This window comes from Rhinatrema bivittatum, chromosome 8 (genome assembly GCF_901001135.1).
Source record: "Rhinatrema bivittatum chromosome 8, aRhiBiv1.1, whole genome shotgun sequence".
Classification (NCBI taxonomy): domain Eukaryota; kingdom Metazoa; phylum Chordata; class Amphibia; order Gymnophiona; family Rhinatrematidae; genus Rhinatrema; species Rhinatrema bivittatum.
Window position 1 is genome coordinate 153,072,270 of NC_042622.1, and position 22,432 is coordinate 153,094,701.

Below are 22,432 nucleotides of genomic sequence, written 5' to 3' on the forward strand. Positions count from 1 at the left end.
ATTTAATTATAACGGGTGCCCCCCGAGAGGTGCATCGGCGCGCATTAGAGCGGCCGCTCAATAACGAGCGCCTGGTCTCCACATGCCGATATCACATTGGTCTGTATGTCTTTGCACCCTTCTCAGGATGCTCATGAACTTAATTTTCTCCCTTCAACTCCCTTTATTCTCCCCTAGCCCGCCCTTCATCTATCCCCCAGTTTTCATCTAACTCTCCATCCTCCCCCAGAAAACTAATCCTGTCGTTCAAGTCTCGCTGTCCAGTTCCCAGGCAGCGACTGGCTGGGTTAGGAAACTTCAACAGACTGAAGTAACAAGGTCAGCAGCTTCGGATCTGGGGCAGCGATGGAGGAAGGTTTCAGCAAAACAGCAAATTCAGGAGTGCGGGGCAAACAGGCTATACAGCAAGCTCCTCTGTTTTCTCACAAGCAGCCACCAATGAGCAGCACGGTACGGTGGAAGGATCCTCCCACGTGACCTTAAATACCTTCCGGGTTCTAACTACTGCAAGTTTCCTTCGGTCTGTGCCTGCCACTTCTGATCAGCTGTTTCCTCCACATTGATGAGTCATTACTCTGCGACTGCTGGCTAGCCCTGCAGCAAAGAAAAACGGTTGCTAGCACTCGACCGCCCAGTTTGCACAGTCCAAAAACTAGCTGAACCCATACAAAATAATTTTTCCTGTACAACAGTAAAAAAAATATCCCAATCTGGCAACACTAGTTACTTGAAGCACCAAAGCAAATAATTTACCCACTCCTCTAACCTGTTAGATTCCAAAGGAGCGCATGCGCCAGGGTAGAGAAGACTATAACTTCCGTCATGCTCGGGGCGTCAATTCCGGAAGCTGCAGGCACGAACTTGTAGTAGGTGTATGCATGATGGATTTGCTTCTACTGGGTCATGATAATTTGTTTTGGGTTTAGGCTAGTTACCTTTTCCCACTGACGCATCTCTCCCTGCGCCTCTGCGTGGTGACTTAGGAACACTTTTCCCTTCCCACGCCACAGTCTAGTAGCTTTCCCTGTGTGATGGGGCAGAAAGGGGATAGGCATGGAAATGTGGGCAGATGACCTCCAGTCTCTGCTTATCTCCCTCCAAGCCGCATTACTGGAGATCTTGCTCGATGTCTGATTTTACACATTCCTCCTTCACCAGTTAGGATCCTCTGTGCCTGTCCTAGGCTTTACCCCTTTCTCCCTCATTGCTGAGGCTTTGTGCTTATCCTAAGCCTTATCTCCTCCATCACTGAGCTTTACTCCTCTTCTACTACTGAGATTTATCAAAATTAATTTATTTGCTTTTCTTGTACAAAGTAAAGCAAGAACCCCTTGTGTAGAGATTGCATTCATCCGTCTGTCTGTGACCTAGTATCAGGAGTCAAATCAGACAACAGAATGAGCTAAAATTTGAGAGGTTATTACGTGGTATTTAGATTTAAAAGAATTGAATATGATGATTGCAAACTTGTTGGCAAAGTTATTGGTTCAGGGCAGCTCCAGTTCAGCATTCAGGATGAGAGAGGTAAAGTTTAGTGCAGGATACAAGAACACTACTCCCACATGTGTATTTGTAGTGGAAGTACACCTTTCCATACTTCTGTTTGACACCAGCAGTTTCCTCTTGCTCCTTTGTAGCTGTAGCTCAATCCTTATCAGGACTGGGATCTGGCTCCATGAGCCTTCATTTGCAATTACCTGGGGATTTTTCCTCTTATTTTATAACCCACCCTCCCCTCCACCTATGTAGTTTGGTCATTACAGCAACAAATATGAGCCAGAGTTCCTGCTGGAGCTCTGAATCCAGCCACTAAGTACCACCTTTAAACAATTACCATAACTCCCTCGCAATGGTATCTGCATAAAGATAACATTTAAAACTAACACTTGGAATTATTTTCTCTAAGGATTGAATGCCGAGTGAAGAGACCTGTGGAACATCATAAATTTAAGGGTGTAAAGATGTCAATGTGTCTTTTATATGAACACTGACTTCTTTGTTAAAAGTTACACTAGCTGAGAACCACACCTCCAATACACCAGTCTGCAACCCTTTCCAAAAGTAGTAAATGATCAACAATTATGATGATTGTTTCTTGCGCTGGAACATTTAATAAATACAACTCTGCTGGCATTAATTAAAGTAGTTGTATATTATCTAGAAATTCTTTAGTTGCAGCTTTATTCAATGTTTAAGGTTCATAGCTTATTACAGAGAGTCTTAAAGGCTATGTTAATTTTGGGGGATTTTTGTATTCATATCTATCTCTGTGGAGAAACAGGATGAATTCAGCAACACAATTAGATGAAGTCTTTGGATAGTACCAATGTGGAACATGCTCTCTCAGCATTCAGAAAGACCTAGAAGTCTTTCCGAGCATACGTGGGAGTCTCCTCAGTTGTTTGTTTTTGGCTTTTTTTCCCATCAAAGCGGAAGACATTTTTTGCTCTCACCACTTGCTCATTTTTAGAGAAACTCTTTCTTGTTTCTATTTGGTATATACTTTATTATTTTCTTTCTGAGAGTCTTTTTTTTTTCTTATTTTATTTTCAAAAGTCTTCCCTCCTCCCAAAAAAAAATTTGAGGGGTTTTCCTCATGCTCTGTCCCCACTGTTTTTCATTCTGTCAGGAAAAACCCTTTAAGCTTTGCTCTACATGCAAGCACAAGATGTCGAGTGTACATTTCGATGATCTCTACCTCTACTATCTGGATCCCTCTCATGATATGAGTAATTGTACAGTGTATGGGCATATGTCCTCTCAAGCACTACCGTACAGAGATCTCAAGTTAAAATTCCATTTGTTCTTTCTGTCAGAAGAAGAAATTCAAGAGACTAGTGCATAAAAAGAAAAGGTTAGAGTCTTCTTGACACCAAAGACATGTGGCTTCAGGTTCTTGGCAAACAAAGATAACATCACCCTCAACACCACAGAGCACAAAGCATCCCCACAATGGGCACCATATAGAGACTCCATTCAGTGTGCATGAAATCAGTGACCTCCACTTTTGGTGCAGAGATGTCTGTGCTGTAGACTTTAGCGCCGTTACTTTGTGGAATGGAAGATGCCTCAACTTGAGACGAAGACTCTGTGCCTGAGCCATCTGCTGGGCACATTGGTACTGGCGTGCACTACCCATTCATCCAAAAACTCTGGTTGAAGTTTGTTCATAATTATATGAAAAATATCCTGTTTACTCCTCCACCTCCTTTTTCTCATGGAGTCTGCTTTGGAAAAGATGTCTACCCAATTAGACTCCCAATCTTTTGTACCTCCGTTTCAGAAGGATCAACAGATTCATCAGGTAAAATATCACAGTTCCATGTCCTTGAGAGAGACCTTTATCGATGGAGCCTCTGCTACTACTCTCCAACTCTTGACGACTCTCGTTCATCATGTTGCTTTTTTTTTTTTTTGAGCAGTTGATAGGATTGCCTTCATACCCCTTGTCAGAACCAACTAGGCATACTCCTTCACCAGAGGACTTGACCTACCCAAGCCTTTCTTCAAAAAAACTGTCAGAAACAATTCTGTTTAGAGGAAGAAGTTCTCATTGGGGTTCTAAAATACATACAAGACCTAGACAGGCCATTTCCATCCCCATCCATAAAGCTCTTCAAGATGTACAGCTAAGATTTATTTATTTATTTATTTGTAGGGTTTTATATACCGTTATTCGGTAGAGCCATCATAACGGTTTACAAATCTGCAATTATCATCCAACATATGCAATTATCTTACAACCAAGATGTGGCAAACCCCTCTCTCCACACTTCCAGTTACCAGAAACTGTATAAGTATAAGTACAACCTTGTCCAGGGTAAAAGAAGTACAACTACCTCATAATTCTGTAGTTGCAAAATCTCTCCTTTAAGAAAGCAAAAGAAAATGTAACACGTACTCTTCCTGATAAGGAAGCATAATTACTGGACAACCCAGAGAAGATAATCTTCCAATCAGTACTGTTACAGAGTAGGATTTTGGCCCACAAATTCAAAATGGTCCAGTATCTTTACAATATCCTGCAGAAAATAAGGAATGCCAGTTTACACCTCATTTGAATGAAACTGAAGAATGTGCCAAGAATCACATGATATTATCCTATGATGTTTCTGAAATAGCTTCAAGATCATCAGTCAATAGCTACAAGAGCTAAAAGGCTTGTGTGGTGAAACGGGGGTTTTGCATGCTTTACCTGTGACACCTTTCCCAGAGAGCTCATTTCCTGTGTGCAAGCAGGGGCTTTGGATGCAGCAGGAAGCTTAAACAGCATACATATCCCAGCATCCCTAAGGACATGTAAGACAAACATCCTGTAGTGCCATTAGCTAGAAAACCTTTATCAGTCGGAAAACCATTATCAGCCTGAAGGTCATTGGTGAGAAAGCTTTTAGTATTTTGTGCCTTGATTGGTCCTGCAGACAAAGAACCAGCCCTGAAGATTCTGGAACTCTCTAGTCTCAGCTGGGAGTACAGAGGGAGCAGATCTCTGTGCTGAGGCCCTGTTCAGTTCCTGTGGACAGCCTTTTTCCTGATCTCCCCAGGTACTAATAAGTAGTGAAAATAGTTAGTTTCTGCTGTTTAATCCTTGTTCTTTTACCTATTCCTGATTGCAAATTTAATGTTTTTCTGTTCACGGTTCCTACTAGTTTATTAGCTCTGCCTGTCTTGGACTGATTAGTGATCCCAGTATTGACCTGTGGGTGTTTTTCTAGGAACACTGTGACCCTTGGGTTGTATGAGGTTCTAGTGTCCCTAGAAACACCAGGGTATAGCTTGCAGGTGCGGAACTTGCCCAAAGGGAAGCAGGAACCCAGTTGATAAGTGGGAGGTTGCCAATGTATGAGCACATGTGCAGGTGGGCCTGTACAATGCTTGCCAGGACCCTCCACCTGGCCACAGATTTACCCTGCATGGATGTTAGGGGTGGTGCCGAGGCATTATGTGACAGCCTGCTTGGCTGAAAGCTTCTGGCCTGTGAGAGGAGAGGCATGACAAATTGGAGGACACTCCATGCTTGGTAGACAACTTGTTTGGGGACAACGTGAAGGAAATGGTTGCCCATCCAAAGGAAACTGTCCTAGGTAGTATAGATATTTATTGTGTAGTTGTCAATCTCCAGTGTTTTGCCCGCTGTGGGCTATAAAGTGTATGCATCACACCATAATTCACCAAAAACGGTTGTGTGTAGCTTAAGGAACAAACATCTTAAGAAAGTTGTGTAAATAGTGAAATACTTAGTGTAAAACACCAAAGCTCAACACTGCAATGGTTCAGCATGCACAGTCTGCATTAGGGGCTGACTGGAACTCATCATCCAGTCCGACCAATCCAAATGGATAGATTTTGCACCCCGACCAGCAGATGGAGACAAACAAACAGACTCGCTGACGTCACCCTTATAAGCATCTGTGCTGACCTCAGTCTGCCAGTATTCTTTATCTCTAGCAGGTGCATCCCATGTTGAGAATGGAGGCCTGGTAGGCTGATTTGGAATCCAGTGGGTAGCGCCTGAGTGAGAGACTTCTCCCTCTTACAGAGCAGCATCCTAACATAGAAACAGCAGAAATGAGCGGACAGCAGCCCCTGCGGCAAAGCCGTAAGCTTCCTCCCCCAATTGAACAGGCCAAGCCAGAGGGCGGCTGGGCTGGGGTCTCTTAAGAACATAAGAACATGCCATACTGGGTCAGACCAAGGGTCCATTTAGCCCAGCATCCTGTTTCCAACAGTGGCCAATCCAGGCCATAAGAACCTGGCAAGTACCCAAAACCTAAGTCTATTCCATGTTACCGTTGCTAGTAATAGCGGTGGTTATTATCTAAGTCAACTTAATTAATAGCAGGTAATGGACTTCTCCTCCAAGAACTTATCCAATCCTTTTTTAAACACAGCTATACTAACTGCACTAACCACATCTTCTGGCAACAAATTCCAGAGTTTAATTGTGCATTGAGTAAAAAAGAACTTTCTCCGATTAGTTTTAAATGTGCCACATGCTAACTTCATGGAGTGCACCCTAGTCTTTCTATTATCCGAAAGAGTAAAAAATCGATTCACATCTACTCTAGACCTCTCATGATTTTAAACACCTCTATCATATCCCCCCACAGCCGTCTCTTCTCCAAGCTGAAAAGTCTTAACCTCTTTAGTCTTTCCTCATAGGGAAGCTGTTCCATTCCCTTTATTTTGCTCCTTCTTTCTTGCCCTCTACCCCACCCTTCCACCTCTTTCTCTCTCTCTTGGCCCCCCCCTCCCCCCATTACCTGTATTACTTCTGCTCTCCTTCTGACTCCCCTATAAAGCAATAAAACCAAAAGAGCCTGGGACTGTTTCTTTCGGCAAAAATCATTTAGGCACTCCAAACCAGATGGGAATTATCCTCTCACCAGGACAGAAAGTCCCAGAGTAGCGGAGGGACCTGCATGTAGTTCCAAAGTTCTTGATTGGCTTGTAGTACCTGCAACCACAAGGTCCATTGGGTTCTTCTCATATACAACCATGCCGTGGGAGAAACATGAATGGTTATGGCCATATGGGCCAACAATCTCAACATGTGCCAAGCTGATATCTGCTGACTCTCTTGGATCCTTTCTGTTATGGTCAACAGGGTGGAGGCCTGTTGCTGCAAGAGAAAGACACGACTCGGGCCAGAGCCTATCAGAGCTCCAGTAAATTCCAAGTGAGTTGACGGGCTGACGTGAGACTTGGGGTAGTTGATGACAAACCCTAGTAACTCCAACACTTGGATGGTCAAGTGAATGGACTCCTCAGCACCTGCCCAAGATGTGCTCTTGACCAGCCAATCATTCAGACAGGGAAACACATGCACCCCCAGCCTGCATAGGTGTGCTTCCACAACGGCTAAGCATTTTGTGAAGATAAGTGGGTTGAATGCGAACCTAAACAGCAGAACATGGTACTAGTTTCCCATGACAAATCTGAGAGACTTCCTGGGATTGGGGAATATCTCGATGTAAGTGTAACGATCCTTTAGATTGAGACAGCATAGCCAGCCCCTTTTTGTAGAAAGGGGATCAAGGTGCCCAGGGAAAATCAACTTCTTCAAGGCCCTTAAGACTTGGATGAGATGGAGTCCCTCCTGCTTTCTTTGTAATCAGGAAGTACTTGGATTAAAATCCCTGCCCTCTCTGCCCTGGTAGAATGGGCTTGATTGCTCTGTTGGTTAAGAGGGAGGAGAGCTCTGTGAGTAATACTACCTGGAGGGTGATCTGGTATCTGGGAGTCATCAACTCAAAAATATCCGTTATTCCTCAAATCAGAACAGTGATCAAATCTGGATTTTATAAGCTGCCATCTTTGAAAGCTCTCTTGCAATCTACTGACTTTCTTCTAGTAGTTAAGGCTTTATTATTACCTCTGATCGACTATTGTAACAGTTTGTTAAATCTCTCTTAATGTGTTAAGTCTCTGCAGCTTCTACAGAATGCTGCTGCCTGTCATAGCTGGTTGCTTAATTAGTGATCATATAACTCCCGTTCTGATTAGCCTGCATTGGCTACCGATTGCATCTAGGATAAAATTTAAAATTGCGTGCCTGATCTGCAAGCTAAGAGTCCATGCTGCAACACCTTGGATTTCGATGATGCTTAAGTCTTATTGTCCACCTAGATCCCTGCACTCTTCACACAGAGCTTTGCTTGAGGTACCTTCTTTTAAACAGGTTCATTTATCTGCAGTCCAGAAATCAGCCTTTTTAGTTGCAAGTCCAGAGCTTTGGAATAGCTTACCCGAGGGGCTGAGGTCTGTGATTTGAAGAATTTTAAGACGCTTTTAAAGACCTTTCTTTTTGAAAAGGCATTTTGAGAATATTTTTATCTTCCATTTTATCTTACCTGTTTTATTCAGATTTTTTTCCTGAATCACTACTTGTATTTCATTTGTGTATTTTATAAAGTAGGTGTTAATTTGTTTCAATATTTTTTTATTGCTTTTCCATTGTATTGATTTATTTATTTATTTAAAATGTTATATACTGTTTTATCAATACAAAATTGATCAAAGCGGTTTACAATCATAAATAGATTAAAGTAAAATTACTTATGGCAATAAAATAAACATTAAAATGTTGATAAAAATAAAGTACAGTTGGAAATGAAAAAAATACAATTCAATATGTGATCAATATAAAAAATCCTAAGGATTTATAAACTGTCGTTAAATAAGAAATACTATAGATTCATTACCATTATTTTAACAAAATTAGGACAGGTAAGAAAATATATAGATACAGACTTAACAGTCAGATAATTATGGAGAGTTTTTTGGTTTTTTTTAAATGTCCCTAATGATGATATGCGAGGTGTTATGAGGAGCCATTACTTCCGAATGCTTCCATTTGTGATGTCATTTTATTTTGTTTTACTATGCTGCATCTATTTTGGTACAGCTATGTATCTTTTTTGTTGTGAGCTGTCCTGGATAGGGGCGGCTTATAAATATAGCTAACATAGCATACCCAATAGGTTTAACTTGTACTCTTTCTGGACAATGCCGAGTACACTCTCATCCGAGGTTATATTGGGCCAATGATTCACGTAGAATCACAGTCTGCCCCTGACTGGAAGGTACTCTGGCATAGGTACTGGGGTCTTGACTATGCTCTCTATATTCTAGTCAAAACCCCATCCCAGCTGTTGATTGGTATGTCTGAGGCTTAGGTGCCTTCTGCTGCCTGGGATTGTTGCAAGGGGCCTGCTGAGTGCAGAATCGAAGGGGTAGAGGAAACTGCCTTCTCAAGAAGAAGTGCTTTCTCTGCCCAGATCTCGGATACCTCCTAGGAGAGGAGGATAGGTTCAGAGCAGGAGTAGAAAGCTGTTGGAGCTCTGCAGAGTAATCACATATCTGCACCATCGTGTCCATAATATGGTCTGTAAAGAGGTTCTCTCCAGTACACAGCACATCAGCGAGTGATTCCTGCACCTATGGACTGAGATCAGAGGCATGCGACCAGGTAAGTCTACGCACTCCTATCCCAACGACAGAAACTCTCAATGTTGCCTTAAAAACATCATAGGTCAACTGAAACCTGTGTTTTCCACACTCCAGACCCTGGGTATCCAATGACTGGAAGGAGTCTTGTTGCTTCTCAGGAAGCTACTTGGCCGCCTCCTGCAGCTGCTTCAAAATGTGCCACATATACTGGTTTCTGAAGAGCTGGTAGGCTGCTTTTCCTAGCGTGTAGCAGATGGACTCAGGACCAATGGGTATAGTGTACTCCTGTTAGCAGTTGGAGACGGATCAGATTTCAATCTGACGTCAGCCCCTAGTACATATACCCCTGCAGGAAGTGCAGCTCTTCAGTATTTTCCGTCTCCATAGCAGTTAGGAACTATCTGCACGCTCTCGCAGCGTTTGAACCAAATTCTAAGAAGAAAACCGAAATTTAAGGAGAAAACTTACCTGAAGACGAGCCCCGCTCTCCTGTGGTGATACCCTCGGGTCCCTCCCACAATTGAGATTCCCAAGGTGATTTCCGTGGTCCCTCAGAGGTGAGCCTCGGTCCGGCGGCCAAATCGCGGTGAGGACTTAGCCCCCGATCTCGGGCACGGCTGAGAGGCAGTGGGTGCACCCCTCGAGCGTGGCGGTGAAGGTATTTGCCCTCTTGCCCCGCAGCCGGAGACCGCCCGGGACGAAACCGGGAAGCACCAAAGACAAGGTAAGGTAGAAATCTTCTATTTGAATCCGGTCTCCGAGGATCGAAGAGGAGCGCACAGGTCACTGATCGAACCAGTGCCACCGGGTTGATCCGCTGGCTGTTTCCTTTTTTTTTTAAACTTTTTATTTTGCATTTTCAATATAACAAGATATTATTATTGAATATAGATGATCAAGAAATCATAAATTAGTCATAATTGCATTTCTTACCATCATCAATACATCTTATATTCAAAATAAGGAAATATAATACAACTGTAATAGCTCATGAAAGCAGACAAAAAAAGAGCAAATACATAGAGGAAAATCGATAGGGAGAAAATAAAACTTCCCCTAAAAGAACAACAATTGAAATATTGAGTTCAACTGGTATTATTTACTATTGCTACTGATTCTACAGCTACATTCTCTTGGGTAATTGAATCAAGAAACATGTGGAGCTGTGATGATTCAAAAAAGATGTATTTCTGCTGCTGGTAAATGACTTCACATTTACAAGGAAATCGCAACAGCATCTTCCCTCCTTTTGCTTCAGTCTCTGATCTTAAGCCTAAAAATTTTTTTCTCCTATCTTGTGTCAACTTTGAGAAGTCTGGGTATATCCAAATTCTATCTCCATGGAAACTAGCCATACGATTACGCATATAAGCTTTAAAAACTGCTTCGCTGTCTACTGCAAAAGAGAAGGAAACATGCAAAACAGACCTATTCTTTATAGTGGTGTTTAAATCGGATTCAATTATTCCTGTTAAATTTAAGGATGGTTCTTCCCTTTCATTTTTACCAGGAAAATTTCCTCTTGATGAAACGTAATATATCTTTGAAACAGTAGGAATAGCCTGTGAGGGCAACTTCAAAACTTCAACTAAATATTCTCTAAACATATCATATGGAGAAATCATATCATGTTTTGGGAAGTTTAGTACCCTTAGATTTAAATACTTCAGAGTATTTTCTAGTGTTTCAAATCTTTTTTCATAAACTATTTCTGCTTTCACATTTTTGCTGAAATTTTTCCATCTTATCTAATCTCTTCTCTATTTGTATTACTTTAGCATCAGAGTTTGATATAGATGATTCAATATTTTTAAATCGTTGGTTTGAATCTATTGTAATTTTTGTTAAATTCATTACTGCAGTTTCCAGAGATTTTATAGCTCCCCAAAGAGTATCCATTGTTATTTCTTCAGGCTTGGTCAGGACAGAATACGAGCTCCCCAATGCTTCAGTTTCAAGTTCCCCACATATAGCTGGAACTCCTTCTCCCTCCTTTTGTGTCAATGGAGTTAGACTTAAAAAATTAGAAGAAATATTTAGAGGTGGAGGAGGAGTACTCGGTGCGCCGGGGCTTAAGGATATTTCGGCCAGTAATCCCGGTGTTTGCTCCCCACCGGGTGTTACAACGGCCAAGTCCTCCGGTTTTAACCCAGTTGAAGTGGTATAAAAAGCAGAAATCCGGGGCTGGGAGGGTTCCGGTACAGGAGAGGATGCAATCATCTCCTTAACCTTCGCCTTCCGTTTTGTATGAGGCATACTATAGCAGGAAATAAATTGCCACCTGATTGCTTCTTAACCCCTTTTCTCAAGTCTTTATTTATTTACTGCCTTCAGGAGTGAGTGAGTTGGAGGCTTCAGATGTGAAATCAGGAAAATTCAATTAAGGTACTTACTTCCATATTCCAAGTTCTTATTGATGTTGTCCGTTCCAAAACTTTTCCAACAATATCTCAACAAAGCCGCGCCGGCACATCAACGCACCTACGGGGGTCGGGTCTTATGCCTCACGCCGGTCGTGGTCAGATGACATCAGATAAATGCGGAAGTCCTTATAGGGGCTGAAAGTCCTTTTTAGCCCTCAGTAAAAGTCAGGAAATCAATTTTCAGGAACGTCCTCCCTCCGCCAGGTACTTCCACTCTCCTCCACCTCTGGCCCCAGCTGTTTCCAAGGGTCTACCCACGTGGAGACCCGCCGAGGAGGTCGCCATATTGCCCGCGTGCTCGCTGTCGCCATCTTGGCCCTATTTGCCGCGCCGCCCGCCGTTCGATCCAAGCGCACAAATCGAGCTAAGCGCACAAAATTCCTTGTGCGCATAAACTTAGGCACACATAAATCCTTACGCGCATAAGTTGCACGCACAGAACTAGGCGCACATCTGCGCGCACATCTCAGGCGCACTGGAGCGCACAAGAGCTTACGTTTCCACAGACATGGCATCTCCAGAAACAGGAATAAAAGCTCAAGGCCTCTGCCCAGCATGCCACATCAGAGCCACACAAAGCGAGGAGGCCGACGCCCTGTGCGCACACTGTGAGGAGGCCCTGGGAGATCCAGGTCAGAGCCAGTCCCACCAGGGCCCAGTGCTAGCTCCTCAGGGGGTATCCCGGACCTAGCAGGCCCCAGTGAGTCCGCCCCACAGACGGGGACTCCCAGGGAACCGGCGCCCCTCAACTTAGACCCAGCGTTGCTCTCTTGGGTGGAGTTGTTCAAGGGGATTCACGCCTTTGTTAAAATGCAAACTGAACCTCGGGTGGACCAGCCACAAGTGCCATTGGAGGACCCTCATGCCCCAGGACCCTCTAGGTCTAGGCACAGGCTCCCACCACCCAGAAGCCCCACCTACGGGGACACGGATCTCTCCGAAGAGGAAGTAGAGCCACTGGAGGAGGGGGAACTCCCCTCGGGGACAGAGCCACACCGAACCATGAGACGCTTCTTCACAAAGGACGAGCTCCCGGACCTTGTATACCAATGTCTAACGGAGCTCGCTATCCCGGGCCAAGGCACTTCGGGGGAGCCTAGAATGAACCCCCTGCTGGAGGGCCTTCGCCAGACGTCTCGCCATTTTCCTCTCTTACAGGCGGCACAATAGCTAATTGACCTGGAATGGAATGCTCTGGAGTCCTCATTCAAAGGGGGCCGAGCCTTGTCAGCCATATACCCCCTGGACCCAGTGACCAAGGAGCTTCTGGCGTGCCCTAGAGTGGACGCCATAGTCTGCGCGGTCGCTAAGCGCACTACCAGCCCAGTGGAGGGAGGAGCGGCGCTCAAGGATGCACAGGACTGGCGCCTGGAAGCCATCCTAAAACAGTCATTTGAAGTGGCAGCCATGTCCCTGCAGATTGCAGCCTGCTGCACCGTGGTGACACGTACCTGCTTATCACAAGCCAGGAACAACACCCCGGGAGAAGACATGGAACCAGCAGTATCATTCCTCACTGACGCGGCTTTCGATCTAGTGCGCACAGCAGCCAGAGGAGTGTCGTCCGCAGTGGCGGCCAGAAGACAACTCTGGCTTCAAAGTTGGTCGGCTGACGCCTCTTCCAAGACGCGCCTCACAAGGATGCCCTTCAAAGGATCCCTCCTGCTCGGCAGCGAACTAGAGAAACTGGCCAACAAATGGGGCAAATCCCCATTACCGCGCCTGCCGGAAGACAAGACGAAGAGAAACCAGCATCCCTTCCCCAGGTCCACCAGGGGCAGAAGCTCACAGCACTTCAACCCTTACAAGAGCAACTATCAAGCGCCTCGCCCTATGGGCAGGAACCAGTCCTTTCAGAACAAGCACAACAAGAGGGAAACCAGCTCGGGGACAGGCCCCAGCCTCACCCCACAATGAGAATCAGCTGATCCATCCAAGGGAAGAAACCATAGGGGGCAGACTAGCCCTATTCTACCGCAGATGGGTTGCGATAACTTCGGACAAGTGGGTCCTAGCCATCATCCGGGAGGGGTACTACCTGGATTTCTTTCGAACTCCTCCGGACAGGTTCATGGAATCTCCCTGCCATGACCCCCTCAAGAGGGCAGCAGTGGAAGCTACACTGTCCAGACTTCTGGCCCTCGAGGCCATAACCCCGGTACCTACACAGGGAATGAATACTGGACATTACTCCATTTACTTTATCGTACCAAAGAAAGAGGGTACATTCAGGCCCATCCTGGACCTCAAGTCGGTCAACCGCCACCTAAGGATCCCCCGCTTCCGCATGGAAACCCTACAATCCGTCATACGTGCAATACAACCAGGAGAGTTCCTCACATCCTTGGATCTGTCGGAGACCTACTTACACATCCCAATTCAACAGGAACACCAGCGCTACCTACGCTTCAAGGTCCTGAATCGTCACTATCAGTTCCAGGCACTACCCTTCAGGCTAGCCACTGCACCCCGGACGTTCACCAAGGTAATAGTAGTGGTGGCGGCAACACTCAGAAAGGAAGGAATCCTCGTTCATCCCTACCTGGACAATTGGCTGATCAGGGCAAAGTCACCGGAGGAAAGCCACCAAGCAACCAGCAGAGTAATAACACTACTGGAAAGCCTAGGATGAGTGGTAAACACAAACAAAAGCTCCCTACAGCCCTCACAGTCGCTGGAATACCTAGGAGTCCGTTTCGACACCAAGGAAGACAAGGTCAGCCTGACCCCCACGAGGAGATCAAAGCTGTGGAACTGGCTTCAGACCTTGCTGAGCGTTCCTCGTCCCACAGCATGGGATTACCTGCAAGTCCTCGGGCTGATGGCGTCCACACTGGAAGTGGTGCCATGGGCGCGAGCCCACATGAGGCCCCTACAACGCTCACTTCTATCGCGGTGGAGTCCACGGTCCCAGAACTACACCGTACGTCTACCACTCCCGGGCAGAGTCCAGACCCAGCTACGGTGGTGGCTGCAGAACAGCCACATGAGCTGGGGATCAAGACTATCCTCCCCAACCTGGACCCTGCTCACCACAGATGCCAGTCTACACGGGTGGGGAGCATACTGCGAAGAGTTAACCGCCCAAGGGCAGTGGAACATCAACCGCCTAGAAGCGTGGGCAGTCAGATTAGCCTGCCTGCAGTTCGCCCACAGACTTCAAGACAAAGCAGTCAGAGTAATGTCGGACAACGCCATGACGGTGGCCTACATCAACCGGCAGGGTGGAACCAGAAGCCAACAGATGTCCCTAGAAATAGACCTCCTTATGGCGTGGGCGGAAGCAAATCTCCAGGAGATCTCCGCCATCAACATCGCCGGGAAAGACAACATCACGGCAGATTTCCTCAGCAGGGAAAGTCTAAACCCAGGAGAATGGAAGCTGTCGTCCACAACCTTCAAGATGATAGTGAATCGGTGGGAGACCCCAGACATGGACCTGCTAGCAAGCAGATCCAACGCTCAAGTATCCAGATCTTCAGCCACAGGCGGGACCCACAGTCCCAGGGGATCGATGCCCTGGTACAGACCTGGCCACTGGGGACCCTGCTATATGCCTTCCCGCCGTGGCCCTTGCTGGGCGCAATCATTCACAAGATACAGCGACACAGGGGACTAGTTCTTCTGGTGGCCCCGGATTGGCCAAGAAGACCCTGGTACGCAGACATGAGAAGACTACTGGCAGGGAGTCCACTACCCCTGCCTCCACACAGAGACCTGCTCCAACAAGGCCCGATCCTTCACGAGGACCCAGCTCAATTCTCTCTTACGGTCTGGCCATTGAGAGGGCGCGCCTGAGAAAGAGTGGATACTTGGGGGCAGTAATAGATACTCTCCTCCGAGCACACAAGTTCCCCACATCTCTAATGTACATAAGTATCTGGAGAGTTTTTGAGGCCTGGTGCGAAGACTACAACGTCAAGTCACGCTCCTCTAAAGTTCCCGTGATCCTGGAATTCTTACAGAATGGACTACAGAAGGATCTGTCCCTCAACTCCATCAAGGTACAGGTGGCAGCATTGTCATGCTACGGCTCCAGGAGCGAGGGCAACAGCATAGCCTGGCACCCAGATGTATCACGCTTCCTGAAAGGAGTCAAATACATTCGCCCACCACTAAAGTGGCCAGTACCTCTGTGGAACCTCAACCTCGTCTTGGAGTTCCTGGCGGGATCCGCCTTCAGACCCCTCTGAGGACTGTCCCTCCGTCTGTTAACCTTAAAGACGGTGTTCCTGCTGGCCGTGTGTTCGGCCCGCCGCATCTCGGAACTACAGGCACTGTCCTGCCGTGAGACGTTCCTCAGACTCACCCTGGGGTCCATTCAGCTACGCACGGTGCCCTCCTTCCTCCCCAAAGTGGTCTCACACTTCCACCTTAACCAAACTATCTCACTACCAACGATGGATGGCTTGAAGAATTTGGAAGAAGCCCGTAGTCTAAGCCACCTCAACATTGGCAGACTCCTATCCAGATACCTGGAAATGTCGGAACCAGTACAAAAGACAGACCACCTTTTCGTCCTTCACAGCGGAAAGAGGCAAGGGAAAGCGGACTCGCGGGCAACCATTGCCCGCTGAATCAAGGAAGTCATCAAGGCGGCCTACTTAGAGGCGGGAAAACCACCACCTCTACAGGTCAAGGCCCATTCTACCAGAGCCCAGGCGGTGTCCTGGGCAGAAACTAGAATGCTGTCACCTGCCAAGATCTGCAGGGCGGCAACGTGGTCCTCCATCCATACCTTCTCCAGATTCTACCGTCTGGATGTGCAGGCTCAGGAGGACACGGCGTTTGCAAGGGCAATTCTAAGTGGGCCACGGGCAGCCTCCCACCCGGTTCGGGAGTAGCTTTCATACATCCCATTGGTCCTGAGTCCATCTGCTACAAGCTAGGAAATGGAGAAATTACTTACCTGATAATTTCGTTTTCCTTAGTGTAGACAGATGGACTCAGCATCCCACCCTTGGCTGCCGTTATGCATGGTTTTTCAATGAATCAAGGGTTAGCCATGTTTTCATTTACCTAGGGCATCCACCCTGCCGGGTGTCGACGCTTTCTGGTTGAGTACACTGGCGGTCTCCAGCTATAGTCAATCAACCAGTTCAAGTTAATCAAGTTTTAAATGTTCTAACAAGTTATTTAAGTTAACCATATTATTAAGTTAATCAATCAGTCTGTCACACATATATCCACAATGCTTTTCGAGGAGAATACGGAAGAGCTGCACTTCCTGCAGGGGTATATGTACTAGGGGCTGACATCAGATTGAAATCTGATCCGTCTCCAACTGCTAACAGAAGTTCACTATACTCATTGGTCCTGAGTCCATCTGTCTACACTAAGGAAAATGAAATTATCAGGTAAGTAATTTCTCCAATGTGGGTAGTGAGCATTGTACCCTCATTGGAGGGTCAATTTTCTCAGTGGAAAAGGGTAAACAGTGGAGTGCCTCAGGGATCTGTACTTGGACCGGTGCTTTTCAATATATATATATAAATGATCTGGAAAGGAATACGACGAGTGAGGTTATCAAATTTGCAGATGATACAAAATTATTCAGAGTAGTTAAATCACAAGCAGACTGTGATACATTGCAGGAGGACCTTTCAAGACTTGAAGATTGGGCATCCAAATGGCAGATGAAATTTAATGTGGACAAGTGCAAGGTGTTGCATATAGGGAAAAATAACAGTTGCTGTAGTTACACGATGTTAGGTTCCATATTAGGAGCTACCGCCCAGGAAAAAGATCTAAGCATCATAGTGGATAATACTTTAAAATCATCAGCTCAGTGTGCTGCAGCAGTCAAAAAAGCAAATAGAATGTTAGGAATTATTAGGAAGAGAATGGTTAATAGAACGAAAATGTCATAATGCCTCTATATCGCTCCATGGTGAGACCACACCTTGAATACTGTGTACAATTCTGGTCATCGCATCTCAAAAAAGATATAGTTGCGATGGAGAAGGTACAGAGAAGGGCAACCAAAATGATAAAGGGGATGGAACAGCTCCCCTATGAGGAAAGGCTGAAGAGATTAGGGCTGTTCATCTTGGAGAAGAGACGGCTGAGGGGGGATATGATAGAGGTCTTTAAGATCATGAGAGGTCTTGAACGAGTAGATGTGACTCGGTTATTTTCACTTTCGAATAATAGAAGGACTAGGGGGCATTCCATGAAGTTAGCAAGTAGCACATTTAAGACTAATTGGAGAAAATTCTTTTTCACTCAATGCACAATAAAGCTCTGGAATTTGTTGCCAGAGGATGTGGTTAGTGCAGTTAGTGTAGCTGGTTTCAAAAAAGGTTTGGATAAGTTCTTGGAGGAGAAGTCCATTAATGGCTATTAATCATGTTTACTTAGGGAATAGCCACTGCTATTAATTGCATCAGTAGCATGGGATCTTCTTAGTGGTTGGGTAATTGCCAGCTTCTTGTGGCCTGGTTTTGGCCTCTGTTGGGAACAGGATGCTGGGCTTGATGGACCCTTGGTCTGACCCAGCATGGCAATTTCTTATGTTCTTATGTTCTTACCCTGAAACACTTTCTTCCCAAGAGTGCCATGGTCTCCACTGATCCTGGTGTCAGCCACCGATCCATCTCTCAGTTCCAAACAGAACATGGTTACTGCTCCTGCCTCCTAGCCAGTGTTGGTATCGAGGATCTTTCTCTGGGGGCACTGAGATATGGGTCTCTAAACCTTCTTAAGAATGGATTCGACCATCACAGACTGGTGTGGTTGTTGGCATTTGTTGAATCCGGGAGCCTTTTGGACAAAATCACATCCACTCTCTCTCTTTTTTTTTTTTTTATGGGAGCTAGTGAGAGGGTGTTCTCCCACATCCTGAACAGCAATTCTTGAAGGATCTCATGCACTGGCACTGCCAGAATCTTCTTAGGGGGCTCCATGTATTGGAGAATATTCAGCAACTTGTGTTTGAAGTCTTCTTCCATCTGGAAAACAAAGGGCAGAGCTTCTGCCATCAACCACACAAACCCTATAAAGGTGAGTCCTCAGGCGGGGACTTCCTTCAGTCTGAAGGAGGTGAGGGATTGGCAGAGAAACCCACTCATGCTCAGTCATACGAACCATCATCTGAGCCTCTGTACCTCCAGGAGTACGAGGATTCTAAGAACATAAGAACATGCCATACTAGGTCAGACCAAGGGTCCATCTAGCCCAGCATCCTATTTCCAACAGTGGCCAATTCAGGCCATAAGAACCTGGCAAGTACCCAAAAACTAAGTCTATTCCATGCTACTGTTGCTAGTAATAGCGGTGGGTATTTTCTAAGTCAACTTAATGAATAGCAGGTAATGGACTTATCCTCCAAGAACTTATCCAATCCTTTTTTAAACACAGTTACACTAACCACATCCTCTGGCAACAAATTCCAGAGTTTAATTGTGCGTTGAGTGAAAAAGAACTTTCTCCGATTCGTTTTAAATGTGCCACATGCTAACTTCATGGAGTGCCCCCTAGTCTATTATCTGAAAGAGTAAATAACCGATCCACATCTACCTGTTCTAGACCTCTCATGATTTTAAACACCTCTATCATATCCCCCCTCAGCCGTCTCTTCTCCAAGCTGAAAAGTCCTAACCTCTTTAGTCTTTCCTCATAGGGGAGCTGTTCCATTCCTCTTATCATTTTGGTTGCCCTTCTCTGTACCTTCTCCATCGCAACTATATCTTTTTGAGGTGCGGCGATCAGAATTGTACACAATATTCAAGGTGCGTTCTCACCATGGAGCGGTACAGAGGCATTATGAATTTTTCCGTTTTATTCACCATTCCCTTTCTAATAATTCCCAACATTCTGTTTGCTTTTTTGACTGTTGCAGAACTGACAATTTCAATGTGTTATCCACTATGACGCCTAGATCTCTTTCTTGGGTAGTAGCACCTAATATGGAACCTAACATTGTGTAACTCTAGCATGGGTTATTTTTCCCTATATGCATCGCCTTGCACTTATCCACATTAAATTTCATCTGCCATTTCGATGCCCAATTTTCCAGTCTCACAAGGTCTTCCTGCAATTTATCACAATCTGCTTGTGATTTAACTACTCTGGACAATTTTGTATCATCTGCAAATTTAATTACCTCACTTGTCATATTCCTTTCCAGATCATTTATAAATATATTGAAAAGCACAGGTCCCAGTACAGATCCCTGAGGCACTCCACTGCCCACTCCCTTCCACTGAGAAAATTGTCCATTTAATCCTACTCTCTGTTTCCTGTCTTTTAGCCAGTTTGTAATCCACAAAAGGACATCTCCTCCTATCCCATGACATTTTACTTTTCCTAGAAGCCTCTCATGAAAAACTTTGTAAAACGCCTTCTGAAAATCCAAGTACACTACATCTACCGGTTCACCTTTATCCACATGTTTATTAACTCCTGTGACTGCAGGGGAAGGATGCCTGGGTGCTGGTTCCCGCCCAGCAGTTCAGTGACCTACGTGGCTGGCTGGTGGAGCCTGGACCCCCAGGACCCACATTTTCTCAAGGGGGGGTGTCCTTCTTTTCCAGAATAGATTGGATAACCATCAGGTTAGCAGCCGCTGCCTACGATGCTTCCCTCGGCTTCAGCAAGGTAACAGGAACTGATTCCGCGGCCAGTAAAGCGCTGATGAGAGTGTATAGGGAATCTAATAGTGGCTTGACAATAAACCGTGCCACACTGTTACGATTCAGAGAACTGGTGAACCCTTGGGCTGCAACGATTATGTGTGCTAAGAAAAGCTTACCACGATTCTTCGTTGATGGGAGATGAACCTCTGCGATAGCAACAGGGCAAGTCCAGGTCAAAGGCAGGGCAGAAGCAAGGAACAACGCACACAGAACAGGACCTATTGCAAAGGCACTGTGGGAACTTCAGAGCCATCTTAAATAGTCCTGAACCAGAAGTAGCCCTGAGAGTGTCTTCCTGCTGTGGCTCCTTTAACTTGGGGGAGGAGCCGCGCGCCTAGCTGGAATCGAGGTCGTCCCTTCAGAGGCAGTGCTGCTAGCTCCCTGCCGTGTCTGCTGCTGACAATGGCGGCCCGGGGGAGCGCCGAGGAGACGCGCGTCTGCCACTGAAAGCAGCAGTCTGGAGGATGCGAGGGGACCTGGAGCAGCCGCGAAGAGAGGACCGATTTGCTGGTTCCCTGCTGCGACTGCTGCTACCGGTAAGTGCGACCGGCCAAGGGAACCGGCAACTGCCGGCTGTAACACACACTTGGTGCCTCAATGCCCCAACATGGAGGTCCTGCAGTACCTTTTCCATAACCAGCTGCAAACTTCTCTCCAATTCCTCTTCGAAGATTGCCAATGCCAATACTGACTGGGAGGCAGGAGGAGTGACCACATTCTCTTTGGAACCATGAGAAGAATCGGTGGCTGACACCAGGATTGTTGGAGACCGTGGCAAACCCCTGGGAATTTTTGAGGATGAGTTCTCCTTACTGCTGGGTCATTTCAGGGGGTTCTTCGGCTTCCCTTGATGCTCAACATGGCTCTTCCCCGGTGCCGAGATCGAAGAGGACAAATCCAAGGCCTTCTTCAACCAGGAGGAGCTGGGCAATGGCCTGTCTCCAGGTTTCCTGCCAGCCATCAACACTGAGGGAACTGATGACACACTTCCTTCTATGTGGCTCTGTTTTCCTTTGATGCCAATGGATCAATCTTCCAGTACCCAAAAAGGAGTTCCATTAAATCCAAGCGGGACCAGAGTCCTTTGGGGTCATTTCTGCATACTTACAGCAATTCCGGACATCAAGTAATGCTCCCAAGCAGAGGACATCTATCAAGGGGATCATGATAGATATAGTCCTCTTGAATCAGGGACTAGACTGCCTTGAACTGCTGGAACCCTGAAGACATGGTATTGTGAAACAAAAGGGATGCAAAATCAAATTCAATGGGGGCAGCAAGCTGATATCCAGTGGGCACTAATGGCACCATCACCAGAAGGGAACAGACTGCGAAAAAAAACTTAGAGAAAAGATCGAAAAATCCACCTAGGGATACTATTGGTTAGACTGCAGGACCCCCCAGTGAACAGTGAGAGAAAAGAACAATGGGAAAAGAGGAAAATATTACCAAAAAAGGCAAAGCCTGCTGAAGTGAGACTCCAATCATGAGCATCAGGCTCCGCAGAAAAAGAAAGACAGAGACTGAGGGGACCACACGTGGTATAATGCATGCTCAGGGAGCTCAGACCAAGTTCTAGAAACTTTGACATACATTTTCTGTGCCAGACTCCATCGAATAATGTCACCCATGAGTGAGGCTTCATCCTGTTTGTCCTTGGACAAAACTCTGTTCTCTGCTTCATTCTACTGGCATGGGTGAACAACCCACTTGTGTAGAGTGGTGTAGTACAGTGGTTCTCAACCTTTTTTCGGCCGGGACATACCTGACAGATAGTACTCACATGCATGACACACTGAACATGTGACTGTCACGGGGCTAAATGTAAACATGCACTCTGCATCCACGGGAACCCCCTTGACCTCCAACAATGGATGCAGAGCAGAACTAGGGCATTATCCCAGACAACGGATCAGCTCACAATGGGTGACGTCATTCACGGATCTTAAGCGGGAAATTCTGGCAGTTTCTAGAAGCTTTTGATTTGGCTGCCTGAGGCTACGAGCATGCCGGCATGCCATGATATCCTGCCACAGGGGTCTCACTCCGTCTTTTTTTCCGCGCTGCTGATGCATGCGTTTTTCATTAGGAGCCTGTGATTCCTCACACTTACAAATTTAAAAATTTTTTCGCCTTACCGGGTCTCATTCGGTTTGTCACCCGCGGTGACAAACATTATAGAATTTTTCCTTAAAAAATCATCGTACCTCGACGAGTCGACTGACAGAACTACAGGTTCAAAAAATGTCCGGCCTGCAACCGTACTATGTCAAAACAGACCCGCCCATCGAGTGCGTCCGCTGCCTGGGAAAGGACCAGAATCGCTGCCTGTACCCAGTGCCAAGAGATTACGGCGAAAGGTTGGAAGTTGAACCTAAAGATGGGCCGATTTTTAAAATTCAAATACCGCCTACCGTAAAA

The 22,432-nt window shown here is 46.1% G+C and overlaps 1 protein-coding gene across 3 annotated transcripts in view; it reads left to right on the forward strand.

The window, feature by feature from the left end:
• Positions 1-803: 803 nt before the first annotated feature.
• Positions 804-22,432, forward strand: part of RNASEH2C (ribonuclease H2 subunit C) — a 39,182-nt gene continuing 17,553 nt past the window's right edge. Inside the window, exon 1 of one of the 3 annotated variants that reach the window (XM_029614312.1) lies at positions 804-866. The gene's annotated coding sequence lies outside the window, so the exon portion shown is untranslated. Of the gene's footprint in view, positions 871-4,433; positions 4,545-22,432 lie in introns of those variants that run through there. The other 2 variants (XM_029614311.1, XM_029614313.1) reach the window with 2 other exon arrangements.